The sequence below is a fragment of the Eurosta solidaginis genome, chromosome 4 (assembly GCF_040869045.1).
Source record: "Eurosta solidaginis isolate ZX-2024a chromosome 4, ASM4086904v1, whole genome shotgun sequence".
In the NCBI taxonomy this organism is placed as follows: Eukaryota; Metazoa; Arthropoda; class Insecta; order Diptera; family Tephritidae; genus Eurosta; species Eurosta solidaginis.
The window spans coordinates 103,741,078-103,755,766 of record NC_090322.1 but is presented as its reverse complement, the minus strand read 5'-3'; the positions used below and the strand labels follow the sequence as shown (position 1 = coordinate 103,755,766).

Genomic DNA, 14,689 nt, shown 5'->3' with positions numbered 1-14,689 from the left:
AAATAAGGTCAAACAAAAGTTGGAGCAGGGGGCATTGGAAACACGTCCTTTTCAACCTCCCAATATATTTTGAGCTGTGCTGATCGGAATCTGCATGCGTTCCGACAGCGTCTTTACTAAACAAAGTTGAGGGGTGATTGGGTACACTTCAATTTCCAACATCCAAAGACATGTTTAGCTGTGTTGATCGGAGACCAATACATTCCGACAGCTTAAAATACAAATATAATTGAAAAATATAAGTTCCAAATTTTGTTGCCTTAAGCTGGGAGCTCTGGAGGATTGGAAACGCGTTCTTTCCAACCTTCCTTAAATGACTACCCCAGACTCGTCCGTTTGTTACGCCAGTAAATATGCTGATCGGAATCACATGGCATTCCAACAGCATATTCAATAGAAATAAATGATATAATAATGAATTGTACTTAGTAGTTTAAGTTTTAGGCCTAAACAGCCGTAATAATAAATAAATTAAATTAAATTAAAAATTATCGTAACGAAATGATATCGGTTCGTTGGTTAAGCATGCCTGAACTGAATATAGTTTTTCAATCACATTTTGGAATCATATTTGAATCAAATGTCTTTACTTTAGGTGATCAAAAATTTATAATCATTTTTCATTCAGCTTACGGAATTTTTTATGGATATATTTGTTGACTGAATAATGAATTTTATACTTGTTGAAATTTTACTTTTCATTAAAAATTTTATTTTTTTCACATACACATATTTTTTTTCAATCATGAGGCTAAGAAAAAATATATAAAAATTTTATTATTTATGCGAAAGTTATTCTTCAAGACAAAAATAATGTAATGCTGCTCGTGAACGAAGATTTCTCCAACCATTTCTCCCCTTCAGCTTCCCAGAAAATACATGATTGGTCAATACATAGGTTGTGAGCTATTTGAACCCCAGGTAAGTGAAACTATCTTGACATACCTGGATACGGCTTCAACATCCCGTATCGTATCCGTATTTTAAGATGCAGACGATAATGCTGATGTTGGATGTTGTAGTGGCAGGTGTATATCGGTCAAGTTTGTTTGCGAGTTAGCTGTGGTTCGAATAGCTCACTTTCGCATGCTTTCTTCGGAAAAAATTTAGAATAGCAACCCCCGAGTTCGGGGTAAAACTTGGTATCAAATGAAAGAGTTGTCCCGATCACAAATATATATATTTTAACGTGCGCAAAGGTATAATTTAAAAGTTATTTGTTGTTAAAGTTTGCAAATTTAGCAAATTTCTATAGCACTTTAACTTACAATTTACACATCTGTCAAAACCTTAATCCACATTCATATCTATATAAATTAGCAACGATAAACTTAAATTTCATTTTTGTATATTTCACATTTCATTTTTGCATTGTTTGTACTTATTATAAACGTTTTTTATTAAATCAATTGCGCTTTTGTAGCAACATGCACATTTATATATATATATTTTATTGATGACATTACAAAGCTGTGCTGCCACATAATCAAAAAAAAAAAAAAAAAAAAAACATAAATATTACCTTACCACCTTTCAGTTAATAAAGAAAAAGGAAAATATATAATGAGGGGTCGACTGCTAATACGCTACTAAAAATATCGAGAGAGGTGTCAAACGACGCGTCTTGACATCAGTATTAATAATCCGAAATTAACGAAAAACCGGAAAAAGACCCGTGGGTACCTCCGAAACCGGGGGTGGGATCCATAGTATTTTTGCGCAGAACACCTTTCTGCGTTGGCGGCCTTCGGCCGCGCTTATAAAAAATAACCCTGGGCTACGCCATGCCAAGTCCGGGTGTGTGGCATAACCGTGGCTACCGCACAATTTTTTGGTGGGTACAACACAACAACAATCGGTTCATCACAAAGCAACCTCTATCCAGTTCTCATTCTATAAATACGATAATAACTCCATTGAACCCGAGTACTACTTCAATTTTTATAAGGCGAATTTTACGGCTCTGAATGCGTTTTTCGACTCCATTGATTGGAATTTAATCTTTGAGCAATTAGACTTATCAAATATGTTGAAGTTCAAGAGCGTAGTAGAAGAAAGCCTTAACTTATACGTCCCAGCCCACAGAAAAAAGAGATCTTTCAATCTCCCATGGTACACAAAAGAACTTTTGAGGTTAAAAAACCAACGAAACAAAGCGCATAAAAAATTTAAGAAAACTGGCTCTGCTGACGACGAAGCAAAATTTGCTGAATGCAGGAAGAAATTTGAATGCCTATCCAAGTTCCTTCATGATAAATATATTAATTCGCTTGAGACTAACATAAAAGCCAACCCGAAGTCTTTTTGGGTTTTTGTTAACTCAAAACGAAAATATAACGGTATGCCGAAATCAATGGAGTTTGGAGGCAAAGTTGCTTCCTCAACTCAGGAAGCATGTGAGCTCTTTGCCGACTTCTTCGGGTCGGTATTTAACAGGTTCCGGACAGTTAGTACGTCATGTGATACATCTGCCATAGTGGAGTCTGTATATATTCGTCAGTTCACGGTGTGGTATTTAATATATAAATCACTATTTAATAATAAGCACTATTTATTTTTATAAAATATTTTTATTTAACCGCTCCTAAAAGTATGTTACAAAACGTTTTCAAATATTTCAACCGAATGAAAATTTTTGAAAGACAATATTTTACAATTGAAAAATAAAAATTAACAAGAACAAAAAAATTCAATTTATTTAAAGTAGGTACATTTAAAGTTGAGATTTAATGTTAAATAAATTAAAAGTAACTTTCTTTTTTGTTTTTGTGTTAGGTATCTGTATTTTATCAATCATTGCTGGTTTTAAACGATCAATAGGAATAGATTTAATTTCATTGTTTATTTCAATTTTAAAGTTTTTAATATCTTTTTCAATAACTCTATAAGGACCTTCATACGGATGTTGCAAGGAATGTTTGTTTATTACACATACAAAAACAAAATGACAATCTTTTAAATCTTTTGGAACAAAAATACCACTAGAATTTTGATGATGTTCCAAATTTGATTTAAAATTTTTAAAATGTTCACGCAAACTACTTAAAACATCCGTTGAAGTTATATTCTCTGTAGTTGAAAAAAATAATTCACCAGGTAATCTTAAATTTTGTCCATAAACCATTTCAGCCGGTGTTGCTGAAATATCTTCTTTAAAAATCGATCGCAAACCCATAAGTACTATTTGTAACTTTTCATACCAATCTCTGGATCCATTCCTAGCTATTATTGAAGATTTAAGCTGTCTATGAAAACGTTTTATCATTCCATTAGCTTGGGGATGATAAGGAGAAGTTGTTATTTGATGACTTCCAAGAAGTTTCGTTAATTCTGAAAACAAGTTTGAAGTAAATTGAAATCCCTGATCTGTTGTTATTTCTAATGGAACTCCAAAACGTGAAATATATTCTTTAAAAAATTTATTTACAACCGTAACTGCAGAAATATCTCTTAGTGCGAATGCCTCTGGCCAACGTGTAAATCTATCAATTATAGTTAATATGTAACGATATCCTTTTGAAACAGGTAAGGGTCCAACAATATCTAAGTGAATGTGTTCAAATCTAGATTTTGGAATTGGAATTTTAATAACTGGAGATTTTGTATGACGATGTACGTTCGATTTTTGACAACTTATACATTCTTTAGACCAAGTATTAATATCTTTATTCATTTTAGGTCAAAAATATTTCTTAACTATCAAACGACGTGTAGCTCTACTACCAGGATGTGAAATCCCATGTAACATATCAAATATTATTTTTCTTAAATTGTTTGGAATGAAAGGCCTAGGATTTTCTCCTGACACTTCGCACCATATATTAAAGTTAAGAACAGGAATTTTTATTAGTTTCAAATTTAAAAATGTTTGCTCTGAGGTTTGCTTAATTCACTGTCTTGTTGTTGTTCACTTTGTAAAATTTTTAAATTAATGTCCGAATTATTAATTGCTTCTACTTCAAACGCACGAGATAATGTATCAGCTACAACATTTTCTTGTCCTTTAATATACCTAATGTCATTCGTAAACTGAGCAATGAATTCCATATGTCTAGTCTGTCTTGGACTGCGTTCTGTTTTTGAATTTAAAGCAAATACAAGAGGCTTGTGATCTGTGAAAACTGTAAATTCACGTCCTTCTAGAAGGTAACGAAAATGTTTAATGTTCAAATAAATAGATAATAGTTCCCTATCAAATGCACTATATTTAATTTCGGATGGAGACAATTTCTTTGAAAAGAATGCAAGTGGTTCTGACTTATTATTAAACGTTTGATGTATGACACCACCTATTGCCGTATTGGATGCATCTACATTTAAAGAAAGTTTTGCATCTTTGTTAAAATGATTTAACAATATCGCAGATGCAAACTTTTCGTTAATGCATTCGAAAGCTTTATTAGATGTATCGTCCCAAATTAAAATCTTGTCTCGCTTCTTATTTGTTCTATTAATTAAATCATAGATAACTGTCGTAAACTCTGCTAATTTTGGTATATATCGATGGTAATAATTAACCATACCAATAAATTTTTGTGCCTGCTTAATAGATTTTGGACGATCAAAATTTCGAATGGCTAAAACTTTTTCTTCTGATGGTCTAATTCCCGTTTCAGAAATGTTATGTCCTAAAAAGTCAACATTTGTTACGCCAAAAGTACATTTACTTGGTTTTATATTTAAACCGTACTCCGTTAGGCGCTGAAATAGTACGCGAAGATTTTTGAAATGTTGTTCCTCATTTTCGCTTGCCACTAAGAGATCATCAATATATGTAAAAACAAAGTCTAAATCATTAACTACTTCATTAATAAATCTTTGAAAAGTTTGCGCGGAGTTCCTAAGCCCGAAAGGCATTCGTACAAATTGAAACATGCCAAAAGGCGTAGTGATTGCAGTTTTATAGATATCCTCTTCTGCCATTGGAATTTGGTGATAAGCTCTTACCAAATCTAATTTTGAAAATATTTTCTTATTTCTCAGATTCATGTTGAAGTCATGAACATGGGGCAAAGGATAACGATCAGGAACTGTTACGACATTTAATCTTCTAAAATCTCCACAAGGACGCCATTCATTTAACTCCATCTTGGGTACAAGATGTAAAGGAGATGCTACTGCTGAATTAGAAGGTCTACATATCCCTGTCTTTACTAAAAAATCGAATTCAGTTTTAGCTACTTTGAATTTAATGGGGTCTAAACGTCTTGGTTTAGAAAATGGCAAACTTCGTTCAGTGACTAATTTGTGAACTGTTGTATGTCTAACTGGTTGTGAATAATCTGGTTCAGAAAATAAAGGAAATTCTTTTAGTAACTTTGTAAATTTGTTATCAACAGCGAAAACTTTTGGTAGCGAAACATTACAAACACATGAAATTGTGTTAACTGAAAGACTTGTTATCGGATCTACTAAGCATTTGCGTTTAACATCAACTAAGAGATCATATTTACACAAAAAATCATTTTTGGTTATAATAATATAATTGGTTTAGCTATATCCGCTATTAAAAACGTGAACGGAAATTCGCGACGCAGTCCTAAATTAATATTTAAAAGTTTTTTACCGTATGTCGAAATCGTTGAACCGTTAGCTGCAGTTAAAATAATATCTGATGACTTTTTCGAACTTGAAGATTTTGAAACCGGAAGCACTGAAATTTCTGCTCCACTATCTATTAAAAAATTAAGTTTGTTTTATCAAAAATAAATAAGCGACGTGTAAAGGTGTCTAAATGTCCGTTGTTTGTCGCCGTAACAACGGATAACTTTAGTTTGACGAACTATTATTTTTAAAAGCGCATGGTTGTTCGCACTTCAAAGCCTGATTACCAAACTTATAATGATACCTACAGAGCCAATTTGGGTTGTCACGAGACTTTGATCGATATCTAGAAGGACTTCTAAAACGATTCCTACTAAAAGATCGGGACCTTGAATAATTTTGACTCATCTGATTTTTAATTTCACTGATCTCTAATGACAATTTTTCAAAATTTTTGCACATCATGTTAGTCGTTTGAACCAAATTTGAAATAATTGCATTTTCGCTTTTAGAATTTGGAAAATTACTAACTGAGGCTATTTCATTTTTATTATAAACTTCCCAAATATTATCGGCTAATTTAACTAATTCACTTATTTCATTCAAATTCGAACTAGTAAGAATAATACTTAAATTTTTGGGCAACTTCCTTATCCAAAGCTTTTTAAGAATTTCTTTGCTAAAATTGTTTCCAGAGAGTAGCACTAGAGACCGATAAAACTCAGAAGGTTTACGATCTCCCATTTCTGAATCGGATAACACTCGATCTAATTTGGCATTCTCACTTAATGAGTGCCGTTCAATTAAAATTTTCTTTAATGCAGAAAATTTGTCATTTTCAGGAGGATTTTTGAATAAAATCAAGAATTGTCATAATTACATCCTGTGGAAGTGCAGTTATGACATATTCATATTTTGTCCCTTCCTGAGTAATGTTCTTTCGACTAAATTGCATTTCAGCATGGATGAACCATGCTTCAGGGCAATTAGTCCAAAATTGGGGAAGTTTTACCGATGTAGCAAAAATTTCATTATTTTGATTCACATATGGATTTGGTAAATCATTTTGATAATTTTCATTATCCAAATCAATAAGTGAATCGTTTACTTGATTTCGTGGTGTAGATGTACGTATATTATTTGATGGTGAATGAAACATTGTTAATAGAAATAACTACAAAAATTATATTATATGAAGAAATAAAAATGTCCGGAAAGGAGCGTTTACAAAACCCAAATTATTAATCTATTTTGATACATATACAGATACATATAAATAATATTAATACTAGATACAGCTCACCAAATATTTGTCGCAATGGTTTTAAAATTGATTGATGAATTTAGACAATGTATTGTGCAATGGCTTTAAAATTGATTGATGAAATAGTACAATGTATTGTGCAATGGCTTTAATTGTTTTGTATTTGTAGCTTTTGTTGTTGTTGCTCTTGCAATGTTTGATTGAAAGGCTGATGTTAATGATGCAGCGGTAACGTCTGAAATAATGACAATCCAAAAATACGACGAAGACGACGTCGTGCAGTTGAAAATAAACTAATTTTATAGAAGTGAATCTAGTTTTTGGACCACCACGTCTACGTCAAATACGCGTTAGAGAGGGCTCTTGTGATGTTCACGATATATTTGGTATATATTTTCAACTTGTTTTTCAGATAATTCTTCGAGTAGTGAGGACACTTCACACTAGTTTAAAGGTACGAATTACAAAACTTTTAGCGAGTTAGAGCTGGACGTTGCAAGATGTTACGCACTTTATTTGAAAGTGAATTTAAATAAATCTCTTCACTGGTCTTTTGTAAATCAATTAAAGTTTGTTCAAGTGCACCACCTTTAACAATTTGTTTAAGAATTTGCTGATAAAAACGTAATAAGTTGGATATAGTAAACAGAACTATGGTATCGTTTTCGGAAGTCAATATGGTTTCCACTCGCATAATATATAACTAGGAAGAGAATAAATCGATTTTTGCTGAACATCAACTGGTGGCGTTATTATTTCATACAGCATACAAGAATTAAAATTTGATTCGTTGTTTTTGAAGGACGGTTTTTATGTTTGGCTGGCTAGATCGCCAATGTGGTATTTAATATATAAATCACTACTTAATAATAAGCATTATTTATTTTTATAAAATATTTTTATTTAACCGCTCCTAAAAGTATGTTACAAAACGTTTTCAAATATTTCAACCGAATGAAAATTTTTGAAAGACAATATTTTACAATTGAAAAATAAAAATTAACAAGAACAAAAAAATTCAATTTATTTAAAGTAGGTACATTTAAAGTTGAATATAAATATAACCCTACACACGGTTACAAAGGAAGAAGTCCTGGAGCCCCTTATGATCCTTGATGTATCTAAGGGGTCTGGATACGATCTTCTGCCACCCTTGTTCTTAAAGAATTGTGCGGTTTCACTCTATCCGCCTCTTACTAAAATCTTTAACAAGTCCCTTGAATGTGGTAATTTCCTTGACGAATGGAAAGTGGCATTCGTATCGCCAATTTATAAGTCTGGCCCTCGAAACAAGGTAGACAACTATCGACCCATTGCTAAGCTATCCATCATCCCAAAGCTTCTGGACAAAATTGTAAATGACCAGCTATTTTCAGTTTTTAAAAACTATATTGTCCCTCAACAGCATGGTTTTTATCCAGGGAGATCCATCAGCACAAATCTCACAATATTTGTTAATTTTGTGGTTAATGCGATTTAGGACGGCGAACAAGTGGACACTCTGTACACTGATTTCGTAAAATCTTTCGACAGTCTCAATCATATTCTTTTACTTAATAAACTCGGTAGTCATCTGGGCCCTTTACTTTTTTCTTTATTTATAAATGATATCTGCCAATGTTTTAAATTTTGTAGTTGCTTGATGTACGCTGATGATCTAAAACTTTATTACAGAGTTAAACACATTAGCGACTGCATAGAGCTACAGCAAGACATCTTGGAATTGATAAAATGGTGTAATAGTAACGGTCTTATCTTGAACTTCTCCAAGTGTAACATCACATTCACTCGGAGAAACGCATGCATAATGAACAGCTATTACTTAAACGATAGCGACTCATTCATTCGTACAACTACTGTTAAGGATTTAGGAGTATACTTAGACTCGAAGCTTAGATTCGACTTTCATAGGGAGTACATAATCAATACTGCCAATTCAAAACTCGGCTTTATCAAACGTAATTCGAAAGACTTTTTTGATCCGCTAACGCTGAAGTCTTTACATTAGCCTTGTAAGATCCACTTTGGAATATGCCTGCATCATTTGGGACTCAGACTTTGTAACACATTCCAGCCGGTTAGAAAGAGTTCAAAGGATATTCACTAAATTCGCCCTTCGACGAATGTTCACTTTTGAATCGATGCCATCTTATGCACTAAGATATAGAATTTTATATATTCAGTGCCTTAATATTCGAAGGAAAATTTGTGGTATTTTCTTTATCAAAGACATTTACGACAACAAAATCCATTCTCCGGAACTACTTTTTCTTCTCCCCTTCTATGCACCTGAAAGGTGTCTAAGGGACAAATACATGTTCTACGTTCAAACGCGTAGAACGAATTTTGGAAATAATGAACCTATCACAGAATGATCTCCTTATGTAACTCTGTTTGCAATCATGCCGATTTTAACTCATGTAAAGAACATTTTAAAGCTGATGTTACTGATTACTTTCTTTACAATTAATATGTTTCAGTATTCCTATTAATATATAAATGTTTTTACATGTAGTTTTATTTAAGCCGTAGCGAATTTTTTAAAAAATTTTTTGTTATAATGTCGTTGTATTTATAAATTTTTCTATCTCGATAATTTTTGTTTAAGTTGTTACATATCTGTGAGGACTATGTCCGGTAGATAATAAATAAATAATAATAAAACAACCACATGAAAATCGCCAACTTCAATTGCAAATATCTCCGAACAGAGATAAAATTTTGCTTTTTCGCCTTCGGATTATTGTTCTAGAGATTAATACGCGTCTTTTGATACCTCACTCGAAAATCTTCGCCCACCTTTAGGGTGGGGCCCCTAAACTGCACTACTACCCTAAACTAAATCGCTGCCCTTTCTTCCCCTGTTGTTGTTGTTGTTGTTGTAGCAATGCTCGCCCCACCTAATAGCCGCGACCGATCACAAATTGTCATCAATATCCTCTAACGGGAGTCCAAGGAAACTTGCCGTTTCAACAGGGGTGGACCATAAGGAAAGGGGTGTTAGAGGCGTTGGTTCCACATTACAATTAAAGAGATGGTTGGTGTCATGTGGGGACACATTGCAAGCAGGGCATACATTTTGTATGTCGGGGTTGATTCTGGATAGGTAAGAGTTTAACCTGTTACAGTATCCAGAACGAAGTTGAGCAAGAGTGACACGCGTTTCCCTGGGGAGTATGCGTTCCTCTTCTGCGAGTTCTGGATATTTTTCTTCAAGTACTGGATTCACCGGGCAATTCCCGACATAAAGGTCCGACGCCTGTCTATGGAGTTCACCAAGGACCTGCTTGTGTTTTTCCGCTTCATACGGCTGGGTTCTCAGGTGCCGTATTTCCTCAAAATGCTTACGGAGATGACTCCTTAGGCCCCTAGGCGGTGCTGGTTCGTCAATCAGATGTCTGTTGGGATGCCCAGGTTTCTGGGTATTCAACAGAAACTGTTTGGTCAGCATCTCATTTCTCTCCCTGATGGGGAGTATTCTCGCCTCATTATGCAGATGGTGTTCTGGGGACATAAGAAGACAGCCCGTGGCGATTCTGAGATATTTTGGCAGGCCTGTAGTTTCTTCCAGTGGGTGGTTTTTAGGCTTGGCGACCATATGGGTGACGCGTAGCACGTAATCGGCTGGTTAATTGCTTTGTATGTGGTCAAGAGCGTTTCTTTATCTTTTCCCCAGGTACTGCCAGCAAGGGATTTGAGGATTTTATTACGGCTCTGAATTCTTGGAACAATTGCGGTTGCGTGCGCACCAAAATGTAGATCCTGATCAAACGTCACACCCAAGATTTTGGGGTGTAGGACAGTCGGTAGCGTAGTGCCATCGACGTGGATGTTCAATATGGTCGACATTTGGGGCGTCCATGTTGTAAATAAGGTCGCGGAAGATTTAGTCGGTGACAATGCCAGGTTTCGCGAGGCGAAAAAACTGGAGAGATCAGGGAGATAGCCGTTTATTTTATTGCATAGCTCATCGATCTTTGGGCCTGGGCCTGTGGCCATTATTGTGCAGTCATCGGCGTAGGAAACGATTGTGACTCCTTCCGGTGGTGAAGGTAGCTTAGATATGTAGAAATTAAACAAAAGCGGGGATAGGACACCACCCTGTGGCACCCCTTGTTTAATTCTCCTTTGTTTTGATGTTTCGTTTCTGAATTGCACCGATGCCTGCCGACCACCCAGATAATTTGCGGTCCACCTTTTAAGACATGGGGGAAGGGTGGACCCTTCCAGGTCTTGCAGTAACGAGCCATGGTTGACCGTATCAAAAGCTTTTGATAGGTCTAACGCTACGAGTACTGTTCTATGGTGGGGATATTGATTCAAACCGCAATTTATCTGGGTGCTAATGACATTTAGCGCGGAGGTAGTGCTATGGAGTTTTCTGAAGCCATGCTGATGAGGGGTTAGCTGCAAATGTGCTTGGAAATAAGGGAGCAAAATGGCTTCAAGCGTCTTTGCCACTGGCGATAGGAGAGATATCGGACGATATGACTCACCTACGTTAGCTGGTTTCCCAGGCTTTAGTAGCGGGACCACCTTGGCCATTTTCCATTTCTCGGGTATGACAAAGGTGGAAAGAGACAGGTTGAAGACATGCGCTAAATATTTGAAACCCTCTTTCCCTAGGTTTTTAAACATCGGCATGGCTATGCCGTCTGGGCCCACTGCTTTGGATGGTTTAGCGCGACCAATGGCGTCCTCAACCTCTCTAGCGGTGATGGTAATTGGTGACGCTCTGAGTTTGTGTTTATGTGCGTGTCTATTGGCTCTCCGTCTATCTTTGTCGACCGTAGGATGCATTATATATTGTCGGCAGAAAGCGCTCACGCATTTTTTCGCATCCGACAGCACCTTATCGCCAAAGGCGATGGAAACTTTCTTTGTGCTTAGTCGGATTCGATAGGGACTTTACGGTGGACCAAAGTTTACCTACACCGGTAGAGAGGTTACAACCTCTTAGGTGCTCTTCCCATTTCGCCCGCTTGTGTTCGTCCACAAGCAATCTGATGCGTTGGTTTATATCCCTTATTTGGGGGTCGCCTGGATCAAGCTGTCTTATAAGGTCGCGTTCCCCCGCTAAGCTCGCGGCCTCCGCCGGGAAGTGGGGCCGGATTTCGGGAATTCTCCCGGCGGGAATGAAATGTGTCGAGGCGGATTCAATGACCTTACGGAAGGCACGCTCCCCTTGGCGGGCATCAGTGGGGATAGGGAGGGCGGCAAAGCTGCTGTCTGTTGCAGATTTATATTCTTCCCACTTTCCTTTTTTGAAGTTTATGAAAGTGTTGTTTTTTCGGTGACGATGAAGTCGGCGGTACGCTCGAACGAAATAAGTATGGGCAGGTGGTCGGATGCCAATGTTACCATCGGCTGCCAGTTGACGCAGTTTACGAGTTCTGCGCTCACGATTGAGATATCTGGCGAGCTATGACAGCTTCCTACCATACGTGTGGGGGCGTCTCCGTTTATTGTGCAGAACGTCGTTTCGTCTATTTGATCCGCTAACATCTCACCCCTACTGTCCGCCCGCAAGTTTGAATGCCATAGGTCGTGATGGGCATTGAAATCGCCTAAGATAATGCGATTGTTGCCAGTAAGTAAGGCCTCGATATTAGGGCGGTATCCACTGGGGCAACAGGTGACAGGAGGGATGTAGATGTTGATGATTTCTAGATTTGCATCGCCTGACCGGACAGATAGGCCTTGACGTTCTAAGATATTGTCACTGCGTCGATGCCAGGATCAAATATATGATATTGCACAGAGTGGTGTATAATAAACGCGAGGCCGCCTCCATTTCCGCTCTCGCGGTCTTTCCTGTGGACATTATAACCAGAGCAGGTCTGCAATGCAGATCTTGCTGTGAGTTTAGTCTCTTGAATCGCAGCAATGCAGATGTTGTGCCGCTTCATGAAATCGACTATCTCCGTAATCTTCCCAGTTAGTCCATTACAGTTGAACTGCAGAATTCTGAAGTGCATGAGGGGTGACGCCGCCGCTCTAGGGGTAAGTGAGGGGTGACTACGCCTAGGTTGTGGAAGGCCAGGACGCAATTGCTGTTGTGGCCTTGGGACTGGGCGCCCTTGGGCAAGCATTGGGGTACCCGGATGATTTGGGTTTGCGACCTGGCAACATGGCGCGATGAAACCCGTCGGGGGGTTGCCGTCGCGGAGACCAGAACATCTAGGAAAGTGGCACCACCCAAGGCAGGAGCTGCATTGAGCGGATGTCGCAAACCTATATATTCTGTGCTGGCAGACGGTGCAAACGGAGGCAGGGACTAAGAGTCTGTTTCCCTGACCTGCACGATTGCTGCCAGAAAAGAGAGGGGAGAAGAAGACGGGGGCAGGGGCTGATGCTCAGCATTGCAACCAGCTCTACTACGAAGGTAGTAGTTATGAGTGGTATCAGCTGTTTGAGTTGTTGGCGCCGTGGGGCGCGAGCAGCAGCGGGTATTTGTTGTGGCTTGCTGAGCAGCGAAGCTGCTGGAAGGTAGTAGGGATACGCTTAGGCGTAGACTACGGGACGCCCTTGGGCGTGAGCAGCAAGGAGCCACAAAAGATTTATAAAAGTTACGTGGACGTCGGGTTTTGGGATCAAGCCCAGAACAACCTGTCCGATGCAACCATCCCTTGCACGAGACACACTGAACAGAGTATGACCGTCCTAAAAAGATTCTTTTCTGGCAAATGCAGCAAAACCATTTCTCATGACTGGGGTCAGGAGACGGACCCGGATTGGGTTCGATACCTTCCCGGAGTAAGAGAATATGTAGCAGTCCTGCTGCAAGGAGCTGCTGGGAGGATGACAATTTGTGGGAGGGACGAAACAAATTAAATGGGGTCACACTGAAATGACAGTCCTTGGTCGGGAAAAATCCCGAGTCGCTCCGGTACATAGAACCGACTGCCTTGGGAAATAAGATTATTATGTAGTATCCTATTTTGAATTAGATAGGAAGAATAAATGCATTATAATTGCATTCAAAAATGATTCAAAAATCTCGGTAATAGTCTAGTTGAGGGGTCGACTGCTAATACGCTACCAAAAATATCGAGAGGTGTCAAACGACGCGTCTTGACATCAGTATTAATAATCCGAAGGCGGAAAATAAAAATATTAACGCGTTCAAAAGATATTAACGAAAAACCGAAAAAAGACCCGCGGGTACCTCCGAAACCGGGGGTCGGATCCATAGTATTTTTGCGCAGAACACCTTTCTGCGTTGGCGGCCTTCGACCGCGATTATAAAAAATAACCCTGGGCTACGCCATGCCAAGTCCGGGTGTGTGGTATAACCGTGGCTACCGCCACGGTGATGCACAATTTTGTTTGGGGGTACAAACACAACAACAACCACATGGAAATCGCCAACTTCAAATGCAAATATCTCCGGACAGAGATAAAATTTTTCTTTTCCGCCATCGGATTATTGTTCTCGAGATTAATACGCGTCGTTTGACACCTCTCTCGATATTTTTGGTAGCGTATTAGCAGTCGACCCCTCAACTAGACTATTACCAAAATCTCAACCAAAACGATTGAAATATATTCACGAATATGATCAGAAAATGACTGTGAAAAGCAGTCAAATATTACTCTAAAACTATTAAAGCTCAGTACAAAATGTACAATGAACTACCTACTGAGATAAAAGATTGTGAAAATATTAATAAGTTTAAAGTACAATTATTTTTATATTGTAAAACACTTAATATTTAATGAACATCAACTAGGTCTTAAAGACCGACCCCCGGTTTCGGAGGTACCCGCGGGTCTTTTTTCGGTTTTTCGTTAATATCTTTTGAACACGTTAAAATTTTTCTTTTCCGCCTTCGGATTATTGTTCTCGAGATTAATACGCGTATTTTGACACCTCTCTGG

General features: G+C 37.7%; 1 protein-coding gene and 1 pseudogene across 1 annotated transcript in view; both read right to left on the bottom strand.

The window, feature by feature from the left end:
- LOC137248637 (T-complex protein 1 subunit eta-like) overlaps nucleotides 1-14,689 on the bottom strand; it is a 528,633-nt pseudogene that overhangs the window by 173,301 nt on the left and 340,643 nt on the right.
- LOC137250086 (heat shock protein 60A) overlaps nucleotides 1-14,689 on the bottom strand; it is a 63,337-nt gene that overhangs the window by 48,344 nt on the left and 304 nt on the right. The window lies entirely within an intron of this gene.